Below are 15,133 nucleotides of genomic sequence, written 5' to 3' on the forward strand. Positions count from 1 at the left end.
CTTCTCATTTTGTGCAAAAAAAAAAAAAAAAAAAAAGACCAAATGTCGCCAGCGGCAGGTCATATCAGTTCTGGTTAATCAGCTTTAATTCTATAATTGACTTGATAACAAGCCAAATGGAAAAGATAAAACTTTCCACTTTGACTTTGTGTGCTTTCTGCAGTCTGTACTCTGCCAAAGATTGTTTCTGAGTTACAAGAAGCATCAATGTGTAACATTTCTGTACAACCACGACTGTTGCCGGTCTTTTCTCTCTAGCTGATTGCATCATATTAGTTTCTGAGGTCACATTCCTCCAGTAAACATTTTTCATATCAGTTCAGTAAATTAAGATATCGGATTAATAGTTTTTAATTAGGCCCTTCAGGATGTTGATTAAATGGCTCATGAAAAATAAGCTTTTACAAATTTAGAAGGGTACGGGTGTTATTTTTGTGTGTCAAACACATGTTTAATCACCATTTCCGCCAATCAGATCAGACGCTATGTTGAAGATACCTTGTATTAATGGACTCGCATCCCAATGTTGTATTTTTTTTGTTTTTATCAATTCAATTAACAAACTGAAATAACAAAGATAATGGCCTGTTATCTGTCTGTTCATAGCTAATTTGAAAAATGCAATACTTCACAAAATCAAGTTGTAATATTGAATTGTAGAGACCCATTATAAACAGAGGTATTAAAGGGGTTGCTACAGTAACACCACAGCTGCTATGAACAGTCAGTGCATGGCAGAAGTCCTTCACCTCTCATACCATTATCACGTAACAGAAAGCACAATGATGTATTACTTGAATAATAAATAACAGTAAGTTTAGTCATACCATAGGAAATGCTTAAAAGAATAACTTAGATACTTAAATAGGGGAAATTGATTCAACTAAGATTAGTGTGTTTGTTCAATCAAATTACACTAAATATTTTATGGGTCCATTTAAAAAACATTGAAATGGTGAACCCACAACAACTGCCCCCTCTCACATTGTCACATTGATGATGGCTGCTTTTTTTCCTTATCAGAACAAACACAGAACAATACTTTTTAACTATGGGCTTTTCAATGGAATGGTCAGCAGTCAAAACTGTACTTAGTGGTCCAAGGAATAATTTAAATGGCTATCTTGTCTTTAGGTTAGGTTAGGTAGTTACTTTATTAATCCCCGAGGGGACATTTTTTAAATTTAATGTCATAGCTTTTAAACTTTGATGGGCTATAATGAACACATTTAGAAAATATCATGGACTGGCAAGATTAAAGACGCATTGCACACATTAGGAAAGTCAAAACATCATTGCAGTGTCTGCGATGTTAATGCATTAGGCAGACAGAGGCTTTTTAGCTGAATTTTATATGGACACATTACTGTTTTTGTATTATCCTCCTTGCTTGAGGAGCCCTAGACCCTGGGTACCATCCAAAACTACTAAAACTTTCTTTAAGAAGCAGGTAGCTCATGCTATCAAATTCCCTTCTTTAATGTGGCTGTTTCTGAATATCTACTGCTCGGGCGGTGACTGGTTCCTACTGTAGTGTCCTGCTTTCAGATCTGTTACTCCCTGTGCATTGGTGGTGTGCACTAAAGCTGCTATTGCTCTGTAGCTGGAATTGCACTCTAGACTGTCCTTTTGAGATCAGACCATTTATCGTTTTGTCCCATGCTTCTTGGGTACTGTGAGTTTCTGTAGTCTGGGTGCCAGCATTGTGAGCCATTTGTTTATCACTTTTCAGGCTTCCTTAGTTATGGACATATCCAAATGTCTTCAGCAGCCAGGACCTGTTCTTCATCCCAACACCCTAAATTACATCTTTTATGCTTAGATGTTGCCTTACTGATCTTATAGTTAACAAACTGTTTTCAGGTATGGTGGTCGCAGGGTTCGTGATCTCTGCTTATACTCATAATTTGCCATATTTGAAAACATGGCGGATGTTTAAATATTGAAACACTAACTCTCTGATCAGTTTATGGTTGCTGCTATTTATTTCCATTGTTGCTGTATATGTTTTGGTATTCCCTTTCATTCTGTCATGGGGTTCATTTGTTTGAATACCTTATATATTGACAGTACCAGTTAAAAGTTTGGACACACCTCATTTAAAGGTACTTTATTTCTACTATTTTTTTACACTGCAGAACAATACTGAAGACATCAAAACTATCAAATACCACAAATGGAATTATGCAGCAAGGATAAAGGATGTTTCATAATTCACATTTACCACAGTAGCCAATATCTGAACTAGCTTCATGAGGTCATGACCAGAATGTGTTTTCAATTAAAAGGTGAGCCATGTCAAAATTTAAGTAATGGAATTTCTTGTTTTCTTAATTCGTTTGAAACAATCACTTGTGCTGTGCCATGGTAGTGTTGGTATTCAGCAAACTGCTGGTCCATCATTACTTAAACACTTGACAGTTGGCCTAACCAGATAATTTCAAGAAATTTGAACATTTCTGGCTCTCATGAGGACCACCCGCAGAAAGACCAAGAGTTACCTCTTCCACAGAGGTTTTCAGCCTCAGAAAACTTCAATTAACCCTACCTTAGGTTAAATCCAACATAAATGCTTCCTATGGTTCAAGTAGCAGACACATCCCAACATCAACTGCATGAATCAGACCTTGATATTGAACTGCTGCAAAGACACTACTACTGAGGAACCAATTTCAGATCAGTGGGAATCTGTGTTTTGGTCTGATGAGTCCCATTTTGAGATTTTTGTCTCCAACTGCTGTCTCTTTCTGAGATGCAGAGAAGATGAGCAGACTGTATCTGCGTGCGTTGTTTCTAATGTGAAGCATGGAAGATGAGCTGTGGTGATGTGTGGAGTCTTTGCTGGTGACACTGTTGAGGAATTATTCAGAATTCAAGGCAACACCTAACCAGCATAGCTCTCACAACTTTCAGCAGCAACACAACCATCCCTTCTGGTTTACACTTAGTGGGGCCATCATTGTTCTTCAACAGGTCAATGACCCAAAATACACCTCGAGGCTGTGTGTGGGCTATTTTACCAAGGAGGAGAGGGGCGGAGGGCATCTTTCTGTAAAGCCCCTCGTCGCTCCATGTTGCTACATTTAACTGCATCCACAGTTGCAGGGGTACATGATGTGGCTCGCATATTCCTACCTCCATCTGGTCACAACACCCATCAAGGGAGAGAGTGAGGCACAGAGAGAGAGATAGAAATGACCCTGGATAACAACCCTTCCCCTTGTTTTCGTTTCACTTCCCATTCATTCCTCCCTAGCTCCCCTCCATCTGTCAACAAGGTCCCAGCCTAAAGAGAGATAAAGCAGAAACAAGGAAAACGATAGAAACAGCCACAGTGTAATTTTCTGTCATATCTAAGGGCAAGATGGGAAAAACCAAAAGCTATACCAAACAACAAAATTTCTCATAGAGAGCACAAATGTTTCAGCACCAGTATGACCCAACACAGCAGTTTGATTCCCAGTTATACATTTTCTTTTTTGCATATTTTCCTAGTGTAACACTTAAGTCTTATGTTGGGCAAAGGAGGAAATTAACTTGGTGATTTGGATGTCACATGAGGATGCTGTAATGTGAATAAATGCTGTTTATTTGTGACGCCTCATTTGGATACTAATGAAATACACAAAACCATAACTCAAAGAGCACTTAAAGAAACCAGGTTGTCCTACTTCTACAACATCATTGAAAAAAAACTACATGGCAACATGACATCAAAGTCCTTGTCAAAACAATTGATTACATATTTACCTGTCTTTATAGTCAACAAACGGAGGCCTTACTGTTGATCTGTGAGCAATTTCTACCTTTCTTCACATTCAAAATCAATGACATTAAACTCCAGGTTACTTCTGTCTACTCTGCAAGCGCTCTGTCTTTCTCAGTCACTGAGTCATTGCCAAACTAAAGCCTAAGTTCTTTAGATGTTATGTGTTGATCCAACTGTTTTATCCATTGTATAGCAATCTTCCTGCGCTGACTGTTTTCCTTTTCTGCCTGAGAACACTTGAAAGTCCGGATCGTGGTCCAAACCAAGGTGCATGTTTTTGTTAGATTGTGGCACTTATGTTCCTCTCAAAAATAAATTATATGTTTCATCATATTTATGGATTAAGCAAGCTGAGTTTTGATTTCTTTGTTGGCTCTTTTTAAAAAAATTTTTTTTTACTTATTTCCTGGTTCTTTTTCTTCTATTGTTTAATGATTGATGATACACTGCCCCAATTTCCGGTAATTGGTCTGAAAGTCTGAATCATTTGCAAAGTGTTTTCCCAATGCAAACGAACCAAACCATTGTTCAAGACCACCCCTTTTGGGCAGATCAAATTTGGTCCTATGGTCTGTACCGCTGTCTGAGGAACCTTTCAGGGCTGCAATTTTGGTTCAGACCAAACAAAAAAATCTGAAGGTCTGGACCAAGCAAGGTAGGTGTGAAAGTACCTTAAAGTACAAGGTAGCACACCTGCCTCTTAAGATCTGAGGCCTGCAGAAGGAGCATCACCCTTTTAAGAAGCTTTATCAGAACATTGTTTTATTAACAACATGTCTCATGTCCTGTTGCTTTCATCTAATGTAGTTGTTGGATATTTAATTAAATTTGATTTGGGGTATTATTTTAATTGCATGATTTTATTGACCTAATTGCAGTCTTGAAAATACTTGATCCTGTTTTGTTTTGAAAGTGTTGAAGGGAAACAATTTCTTCTGGCTGTTGTTATTATTAATGTTCACTAGAGGATAACTAATTCTCATTTACATTTTTTGTGATTGGTTTATTGATCTGCCAACCTTCCTGGTTAACTCCATTAGATAGCTTCTATTTTTTGTCCCCCTCTCTTTGTTGTTCCCTTCTTAGCTGTTGTTTTCTGTCTTTGTTTTCCTCCATTTTTCTCAGAGTCTAGTCTGAAGGAAGACTGGGAATATATGGAGACATTAATATTAGCCCAGTCTGACTGACCTTTGGTTACAAATCTGGTCCCAATATTAATTGTATTTGCGCAGGGAGAACACTTCTCTCCATTGTAATATTATATCTATAACCTGAAAGGAGGGGACAGTGGATTTTAATATGTGATTTCTTTTTTTAGCCATTGGATGGCTCTTGTGTCAAAATCATTAAATTGAATAATATTTTACGCTTCAGCTGTCTGACTATGCAGTTGAAGTGAAATGGTATGTACAGTAGCAAGTGCTATCAAAGACAGTTTGAACACAATTATTCAAGTCAATACAGTAATACTATACTCTCTACTCTGCTGCCAATGGGAAAAGGACACCCCCTGGCAATAAACACACTTCCAATAACCTGCACTACATTAGTACTTTGCTAGTCCCACCAGGGGACACTAGTCTCTACTGTATTATCCATAGTGAAATGAGTATCTTACCGATAGCTCAAAGGTCTTTTGTTTTTTTCACTCTTTCTCTCTTATTTTTGTTCACAATAGGAATTATTACAACCGAAAGATCTCATATTTGTTCCTGTGTTTTATTTGCAGTCTTGAGATATATTTTTGGTAGTTGTAAGAACCAGAAACTCTAAACATCTAAGTATAGGTTTGCATCTCGTCTTTTAAGCTCCCACCAAGAACACGCTTTGTTTCTGTCCTTAAGCCACATTGATATCAATGAACCTCTCTTCTGATTGGCTGACTCTTGTCTAAGTGATGCATGCCCAGGTTAACCACAGGTTTTCTTTGGTCTTGTAGCTTGATAGCTCCATGATGTAAGGACCACTCAGCCTTTTCATCCACAGTGGGTCATGCTGAGGGTGGAAATGACATGAGCATGAGTTTGTGACATCATAAACTTAGGGTAGTCCAAACAACTTGTCCAAAATGGCACAGATGCTGAATAAGGGCAGTGTGCATGTCCTTGTGGACTGTAAGTGTGGACATGTTCACAGTATTTATACAGCACCTTACACCTGCTTTATAATAAAAAAAAGAAATGGGAGTGTGAATGTGTATAAGAGAGCTACTTTTGGTTGCTGTTGCATCTTGACAGCAAAGAACCGAATAACACATGTTAGTCACAACTTGGTTTTAAATTATTGTGTAACATTTAGGATCTTAAACATGTTCAAGTTCAAAACAGGAGAAAGGTTCTCCTCTCTAAGGGTAGGTTGGCACAATGTTTAAGCACAAAGCTACAATTTCCAAGGAATGATGATCTACATAATGATGTCTTTTCCCCTGGAACTGCCTGCTTCTCCAGCTTAACTTGATTTGGTCACATGGATGCACATTGTGCACTCAGATTGTAATTAGTCCCATGTTATGGTATTGTCAATTGTATTGCCAGACATACTCAATTTTTTAAATATTCGAATGCAGTAATAATTAAACATAAATACTTATTAGGAGTAATCTTTATTTCTCTCCAAATCTGTGTGTGGATATGTCTGTCTACGTGGTTGTGTGACTGTCTTTATGAGTGTTCATATCTCACTGGTGACTGACGTTAACTGTAAATCTTGTTGGCATATTCAGTCTCGCCTGTCGACAGTAATAGAAAAGAGGACTTTAATCGATATTTGTTGTGCATGCTAGTGTGTGTCTGTGTCTGATTATGCATGCATAAATACACATAGTGTCTGAGTGAGGCAGATGGGAAGTAGAAGGTTGAAAAGAGAGAACTTGCCCTTCACTTGTGACATATGTTAAATATATTTAAACAAGCTATTAATGCCTGGAAGTATATGCTGACATATTCGCATGCTGCTCCTGTATTGGAGCTTCTGAAGCATTTTCCTTGGAGTCACTTTTGAAGTAAACCTGTTGGAGCAGCAGAAGAGCAGCTTGTCGCTCACTATCTCACCTCTAATTCTGGTTCACACCTCTCTGGTTGTGTCCTCTTGTATCATGTTGTTTGCAGTCAACTTATTGCTCCATACGTTGCATGCTGTGTGTGTGTGTGTGTGTGTGTGTGTGTGTGTGCGTGCGTGCGTGCGTGCGTGCGTGTGCGAGAACTGTGTGCCTCGTTCAGTAATTGGCATGATTGATTATTAAAGGGGTTTCTGTGGCCGGTGTGAATAATGGCTGAGTGATAACACCTGTATGCGATATGTGTCGTGACTTTGTGCTGCATGGGTGAACATGTCACTGTAGCTCAACAATGTGAGATTGTGTGTGATGCAGTGAGATTAATTCAAATATCCACTGCAAAAATGATGCTTGTACACTCAGCTGCTGGGTACACCCAGCTCAAAGTCATGCACTCTAATAAAACAGCTCTGCAGTAAATGTTATCTTTATTAAGATTGTAATGTTGAGTTTTTGTTGAAGTTGTTTGGAGCAGCAATCATTTGGCCCAGCCTCACTTACTGTATATACAGTATGTGGCATTGACAAACATCATACAGGGTTTGTTTAAAGAGCTTTGTTCCTGGTAAGTATTAGTTCCAGCTAGAAATACCTTTTAATCATATGCATCCATTCAGTTGTATACGTTGGTTATACAGATGTATTATTAAGATGCTCTTCTTTAGCAGCAATACATTTGGCTTGTTATTGCAGTCATTATATAAAACATGCATCAGAAGTGCATTTGAAATTTGTCGGTCCAAGCCCTGATAGAAGATGTCAGGGAGTGAATGAGGAATGTAAAATCACGTCCACATGCATTATCTATGTATACTCTATATGTAGATTTTTAGAAGTGGTAAAGTGAAAGGTCATTTAATGTAGTAACCCTCTCTCCTGAAATAATGTCCCTAGTCTTTGTAGTTTTGCATTTTGAACCTCATCTTATTCTAATATGAGTAGAATTTAAAATATGATTAGTTTGACCTTTGAATCTCTTACTGTTTTAAATCAGTGACTAACTCAATTATCCACTGTGGGTTTGACACGGATCATTGACCTCTCCATTGCATTGTCACACACCGGTTACCTGATAAAGTGGATGCAGTGGAAAATGAGGGAAGCCATAGAGGAAGCAGGTCTGGCCTGAGTTGTGCTAGAGCATCCTGCCCCACTGGAGTGGTTGGTTCTGACAGGAAGAACCAGTGGACCGTGTGGTGATGTTTCTCCAAGGCTTCAAAGACCAATGGCACTTGACCTGTCACCATCCTGCTGTCATGCTTGAAATAAGCCAATGAGCAGAGGTGCCCAAATTCTTTCCTTTAATGAGCCAAAAATGAATTTGGTCAGGGGGCTGTGGGCCAAAAATATATGTTTATGTTATGTGAAATTGCAATTCATTAAAATATAATTTATTTTACAGAAAACTAACCTAGTTCAAAATATGGTTAAAACTACTCTTTAATCTGCATAATAGTAATTTTATTATTTTGCAGAAATTATTGTCAAAAACATGTTTTTCTAAATTTTTGTGACTTGAGTCTTCTTGACTGTCAGCCAAAAGGCAGTGATGCAGGACACAGTAACCACACATGAACGTTAGGGGACGAGTCAGACAATACCACAATCTGTTGTAAGATGTAGGTGAATGTAATTTCATAGGTTAACAGCACTGCTTTAAATTGCCGTAAAAGACATGGTATGTACTCTTCAGAGCAAAATTTATGATTTGTGGTCATTATGGTAAGGATTTTACAGTATTTAAAAATAAGAAGAATAAGCATGAGCTTGTCAAATGCCATTGTGGGCCGAAACAAAGAAGGTACAGGCCAAAGTTGCCCCACGGGCCTCAAATTTGGCTCCTCTGGTAACATCTTTTCCTGCTGTGGATTTTCCGAGCAAAGAGAGGAGTAGGCTGTATGTATGGGGGGAGGGGGCATACCAGAGTAAAAAAAATCTGTAGTTACAGAGATGACTTTGGGTAATTTCAACAATGGCCAAGTGGCAACACCTAATATTGTCAGTATATGGCAGTTTTGAGTTAGTTAGTATGCTTGCTTTGGATGAACTGTGGCATTGCCTCTCAAATGGGTACATAATGTGATACGTGTTTCTTACTTGCCATAAAAGCTTTAATGAGCCAGCCCCATTGGCCAGTTGGTTAGTTTCAGCAAGTTCCTTTGGAAAGCAGCTAGGGTGCACTGCTCCTTGGCACACCCCAAAACTATGATGACATGCAAACTTCAGGAAACACAACCTAAGTGGGAAAAAATACAGGCCGTGAGGCATGATCAAATAGTTTCCTCCATTAATATCAGTACCAAAATATATTCTGTTAGTCTACACTGTGTTTGCTGACTGCAGACAGCATTGCACTGCACCTGCCTGATGTGACTGTTAAGATGCAGGGTAGTCCTCTGTGTCGTGTTTCTGTGGAGGATGCGTAGAAATAAAGTGTACATTTAAAATGGAGTGTGTGTAAGAGACTAAGGCAGACAGAATGTTTGGCTCAGACAAAGCAGCTGGAGAATATCTCTGTAGCGACACCTGTTTCTAAGTGCATCTATGTACATTTGTTGATGTGTTTGGTGGACTTATATATGTCAATTTTGGAAGTTTTTTAATCCCCCCCCCCCCCCCAAAAAAAAAAAAAGAATCGGTGATTTATAAAACACGTTTCACTCGTGCTGCTACATGAACTGAACCCTTTTAGTTCCATCAAATCAACAGATGATAACATGCATTCCTGTGTTGAAATATACAGATTTACCACCTGAGCGTCATTGGAGTTTAGAAAGAAGAGGTCAAGAAGCATTTGTGGTCACTTGGTGCAAGTAAAAGAGAAATTGCAGTAAAAATGAGCAAAAATGCAGAATTTCAAGTGGCTGCAAGTGGACACTGACTGGAGATTACAGCCTGCTATCTCTTTACAAATTCAGGTCCAGGGTTCTTTGCAGATAAAAAAAATAAGGTCCCCCTGAGTCTCAGCATTTAAAGCTGCTCAATTTGAAGTTGTTAGAACTACACATCCATCTTTCTTTGGCTCACAGTCCTCACTAATACACTTCCTCTGTTTCTCTCTGTGGACCCTTACTTGCATTAATATTGCTCCTCTTTTACAAAAGTACTCTTCCTCCCTTTCTCTTTCTCTGTTTCTCTCTGTTTCTCTCTCATGCGCCTCTCTCCTTCTCCTGATATCAACTTCATCAAGTCTTCATCAAAATGCTTGGAGAAGCCTTCCTGTATAGAACCTTTAAAACCGAGGAGAACTGGTGCAGTGATAAAGGCAAAGAGTGGCCATACACAGCAAATTCTCTCTGAGTTCAAATCAACTCTTTTTGCTTGTTCGTGTGAGACCTTTGAATACACTCAAGTCGAGTGGAAGTAACTCTTTTCTAGGAGTTGATTTTTAACACAGGAGTTGAACCTGAACTCTTTGGGAGTTAAAACTGGACTCCCATGAAGAGTACATTTTATTTTAACCTTGAGTTGTTTGAATGTGAAACTCTTTCACAGTGTTAACAGTCAACACTCAAAATTTGTTTGATTTATTCTGAAAAGTTACAAAGAAATAACTAAGGCATGCTGGGAAATGCTAATACGGCAACAAAGCTGTGCAGTCAACACAGGGAGTCGTGTTGAATCATGCTCCTCAACACTCAGCGAATGAACCCCAAAATATTACCCCACCAAAGACTAACACTGAACACAAGCTGTAGTCTAACTTAGGAAATAAACTCCCAAAATCCAACTTTTTGTTTAACTCCAGGATATTTCACTCCAGACATTTGCTGTGTACCAAACATTGATTTGATTGATTTTGTACTTTGTATGTTATTAGTTACCTGTTCTGGGGAGCAACAGAGAGTTTGAGTCAGCTATCCATTCATGACATTACTTTTAGAGCATGCTCACTTTACTTTCAGTACCTAAAACTTTGGCACAGTTCTTGATCTGCCTTGGTCTTGGGTGGATGGTGTCATCAGAAGTGCCTCAGATAAACTATGTAGACCTGGAAGTATCCCACTGTGATTTTATATGCCTGCAGACATAGAACAGGAAAAGTTGAAACTCTTAAGCGATATAGATACACGTCATCCATGATATCTGGTACGCAAATACAGTATTTAACAGCCTCTGTTGTCAGCAAGCTTGGCTAACCCTGTCACACATTTTTGTGTAAAATAAAAATATTTATTTTGCCTTTGTCTGCACACTAAAGAGGCATTTACAGCCCTTTTTGTCACTGACGCTCCTCTTTGTACTGCTGCTATAGCACCAAGAAGAGGCTACCAACACACACCTTTACTTCCTGCTCTACTTTCCTTGACAACATGCCACTTCAACACAAATTAAACTCAACTATTCGTATCAAATGAACGGCGTGAATCACGCACCATTGTCCATAATTAGGGAAAGTCCTGGCTCAGCGTTTTCTATGTGAATAGAGTGTGTAATGTGTGTTCATGCAGTGTCTTTCAAGGTGTCTGAATCTTGCCCATTAATCGAGTTAATTGAATCAATGGCGGTTTCTCCTCTCTGTCTCAGGGGTGTGGGATGGTAATAGTTCAGATGTAAACCCTTGGGTGGTGTGTTCATTTTGTGCTATGGGATTTGGAGATGTACCGGAGAGTCCACTGTGTACAGACCCACAGTTAGTTTGCTTTATCCAGTAAGACTGATGATTAAGAGAGGCTTGTTCATGGCATTTAAATGATAATACCCAATATCAAACCCGAGCTCAGATGGAGCACGTGATCACCCGAAGGGGTCAGACTGTCTCGTTCTACAACTAATGGGTGTGGATGCTGACTGGGATAAACACAAATGGAGACATGCTGTGTTTATATTAGTTTTACTGCAGCCAGATGTGGCCTCATGACGTGTTCACTTGTAGCAGCAATGTTTCATGGTTGACTTGTCGCATGCAGTGATGGGAGACTAAGAGAAAGATGGCTGTTGTTTGTTAGCACCACAAGGCCTTAACATATTTCACTGACGAAAGAAGGGTGCTTACTGGGACATTTTGTTTCAGATTCACGTTGATTTCAATTTGCTGATTTAATTTGTGCGTGTTTCACTGAACCAAAACAAACAAAAGATGAATATACCAACAGAAAACTAGAAGTAAGAAATAGACATATGTAACATGTGGAGCTACCTAGAAACCACCGAGGCTTGTTTGTCAGCAGCTCCTGCCTTTTCATCACTTGCTTAAAAAAAGAGAGAGAGATGAAAAGATTTGGCAGTAATCCATTACTCAGCTCTTTAGCATGCAGGTAACAGAAAGGAAAGGGCTTGGGTAAGATTTTGGCACACACTCAGGAACACCCAACAAAACTGAGTTTCTGGTGTTTTAACTTAATAAATGTAATTGTTTGTGGGACGGTTACTTTGTTCGCACTCTTGTCGTGACAAAGTTCATCAACTAAACCTCCAATTTCACAAATTTCTTCTCTGCCCAACAAACTAATGGCCAAATCTATTCCAGTAGTAGATCATTTTGTTCAACTTAACACTACAATTAAAGATGCATGTCCTTAAATTCAACTGTTAGTCATATTACAACAATTTGCTTATTCAGAAAGGACAGGCACAGCACAAGGTATTATTAAACTATTTCATAATGAATCAGAAGGATACTTTGCCCTGCCATTGGTGATGAGTGTGCATCGCCATTTTTTCTTGTGTGTGCTCTGCAGTTACACATCGTTCTGATGGGAAATTGCATACCAAGCCTCCTGTATTAGAGTGAATGTAATGTGTACCCTGATGTCATTGATGTCATGTTTAAGTCTGGTGCAGTTAAGTCTTAGTCTTTGTCTCTTGCTACACTCAAATACTCTTCTGACAAGAGGGTAAGATTAACTCTATGGTTATAACTTTTTTTTTCAGAGGTTTGTCCTACTGATTGCTGCCTGAACTTTTGCATGTACATCTAAGCTCATGTTGTGGCTATTTTTTTTAAAAATTTTTTTTTAAAGTAGAGGCAAACTGACAATTTCATTACGGAATCCCACCAGAAAATGCATTGACAGCAGGACTTCTTTACAGCTGTAGAACAGGTAGTGTAGAAACAGGCTACAGTGCAGATACACAGGGCTACTTATATATATATATATATATATATATATATATATTTTTTATTTTTTTTTTTTTTTATATTGTTTATCATCTTTGGGAGTGGCATAAGAGATAAACAAACTGTAGAGTGAAAGAGACGAGGGGGAGGTGTAAAGTAGATTTGGAGCAAGTCATTCACATCAGGCACTAACGTAACGTAACTGCTGATATATTATAAATGGCTGCTTTTACTGTACCATAAAATATGGGGTCTGAAATATTAAACAGTGTTAGTTTTTATCACAGTGCTGAACTGACTGAGACAGAGAAACATGCTCCTGTTATTGCTCTGGACGTCAGCCAAACCGACGGAAACCTCCAGTAGTGGAGGATATAAGGTCACAACAGGCATTTAATTTAGTCTCTCAAATAAACCCAAGCATCTCTGTTGTTGAGCACAATGAACACACATACAGTATGTGCCATACAGTAGTGTCTAATGTCTTATTAATCCTACCCACTATAAAGTACTATCTAGTTTACAAATAAACATGTTATCTACACTAGTGATGTGTAACAGAATAGCCCTTTAGGGCATTGGTTAGGACTTTTAGCTTTCTCCACATCCAGTAGGAGGCTCAGCAGCGTTAATTAGTGCATATGTCATCTGGGCTGCGACAGCCAGAGGTCTTGGGAGATGGTGAAAGGGCTGTGTGAGAGTCATTACACTCCATCATCTCAGCACTCTTCTCTTCTGCTTTCACTTCACTTCACCACTACGCTCCACTCTTCTTTCTCCTCTCTGTCGATGCATCACGTCGTGCTAAAAGGCAACAACAATGCCTTGTCTCTTTCTATTTAGACTGGATGCCATTTGTGCCTTTGGAGATACTGAAGTCATGTCCTGTGCCATGCATCATCCTTGCTTGCATAATCCCAAACAAACACACACCAACAATGCATCTCAATTAGTAAAGCACTTTTAGGCTGTGTTTTGAATTCAGATTTGGTATGACGTGTTTGTTTACCCTTAGTTGACCTGTTAGCACTCAGTTGAACTTGAGTCCGTGCTGACTTGTGTCCCCCCGCCCCCTGCTTTAATAAAGCCACTCAACTCATAGCCTTAATCTAAGTGTTCTCTTTGAGTGTAATGCACTTTTTAATTTCTAATTTCGGTGGCACTACAAAAGCACAATATAGCATGCTAATTTTGTTCATTAATTTGTAACTTCAGGCCAGACTTGTTAATCAGAGACATAAGTTACCACTGAATATTACTCTGGTAATGACTTCTTTTTTTCCCCTACTGTTGTTGAAAATCTGTCACTTGTATCAGTGTAGTTAATCGCATCTTGCCTTAGATAGATACCTGCAAAGTCAACAGGGTAGATGGGCCTGTTGATATATATTAGGTTTTTATTCACATCACATATAAATTCCAGTGTTATTCTTACAGCAGATTGTGATTTTCAGAAGCATGAAGTGAACCAACCGAGGTGGCCCGATAGCCATGGGGTCGGCATGCATACCACATGGGTGCAAATGCCCTGAGCAGTGAGTTGCCGGTTTGAGTTCCTGCTGGCTGGATCTTTGCTGCATGTTATTTCCCTCTTTTTCCCCACATTTCCTGTCTGTTAAAGAGAGATACTGACACATTTTAACCTCCAAACACCAAATAATGATCTCGCTCCAGGCCATTTAATAGACTAATTGAAATCATGCCCCCCTCTCAGCCTTCCTTCACGCTTCCTCTGTTCATTGTCCCACCATGCTCCACAAGTGTGACCTACAGTTGGTTGCTCATCTCTGCCTTCAAGCCCATATTCTCCTGTCCAATCATCCTTCACTGAATGTCACTAATTTAACCAGACAAAAGATCAAGGCCTGGCCCTTGATGAAAGACTGTGAAGACAAGAGAGAGACTTAGGAGAACAGTGTTATACCCCAAGGTGTCTAATCGCAACCGGAGTGGGAATGAGTTTGACTTGGAGGCACTTTAATAAACACACGACGCCACACTGGTGGCACGTGTAAACAAATGGAAGACAACCACTACGATGACCAGCCACGTCTCTGTGTAGTGGAGCACGTCACACGAATCATTGAAACATATGCCTGTTGTTATATCCTATTCTGCTCGAATATAGTATCCTCATAAAGTAACCCACCTCCCCACAGCTCTCCTTTGCACTTATTTTTTTCATTTTCCTTTATGATCATTCACACAGAAGTGTTACATTAGCAAGGCTACATAGATGTAGTACTGC

At 39.1% G+C, this 15,133-nt stretch overlaps 1 protein-coding gene across 1 annotated transcript in view; it reads left to right on the forward strand.

Annotated features, from left to right (window-relative positions):
• LOC138622796 (SH3 and multiple ankyrin repeat domains protein 3-like) overlaps positions 1 to 15,133 on the forward strand; it is a gene marked incomplete at its 3' end in the record, with an annotated part of 136,071 nt that overhangs the window by 7,525 nt on the left and 113,413 nt on the right. The window lies entirely within an intron of this gene.

This window comes from Brachyistius frenatus, unplaced genomic scaffold (assembly GCF_029030835.1).
Source record: "Brachyistius frenatus isolate BFR_SWC_R1_liver_20210118 unplaced genomic scaffold, ASM2903083v1 Contig_39, whole genome shotgun sequence".
NCBI lineage: Eukaryota > Metazoa > Chordata > Actinopteri > Embiotocidae > Brachyistius > Brachyistius frenatus.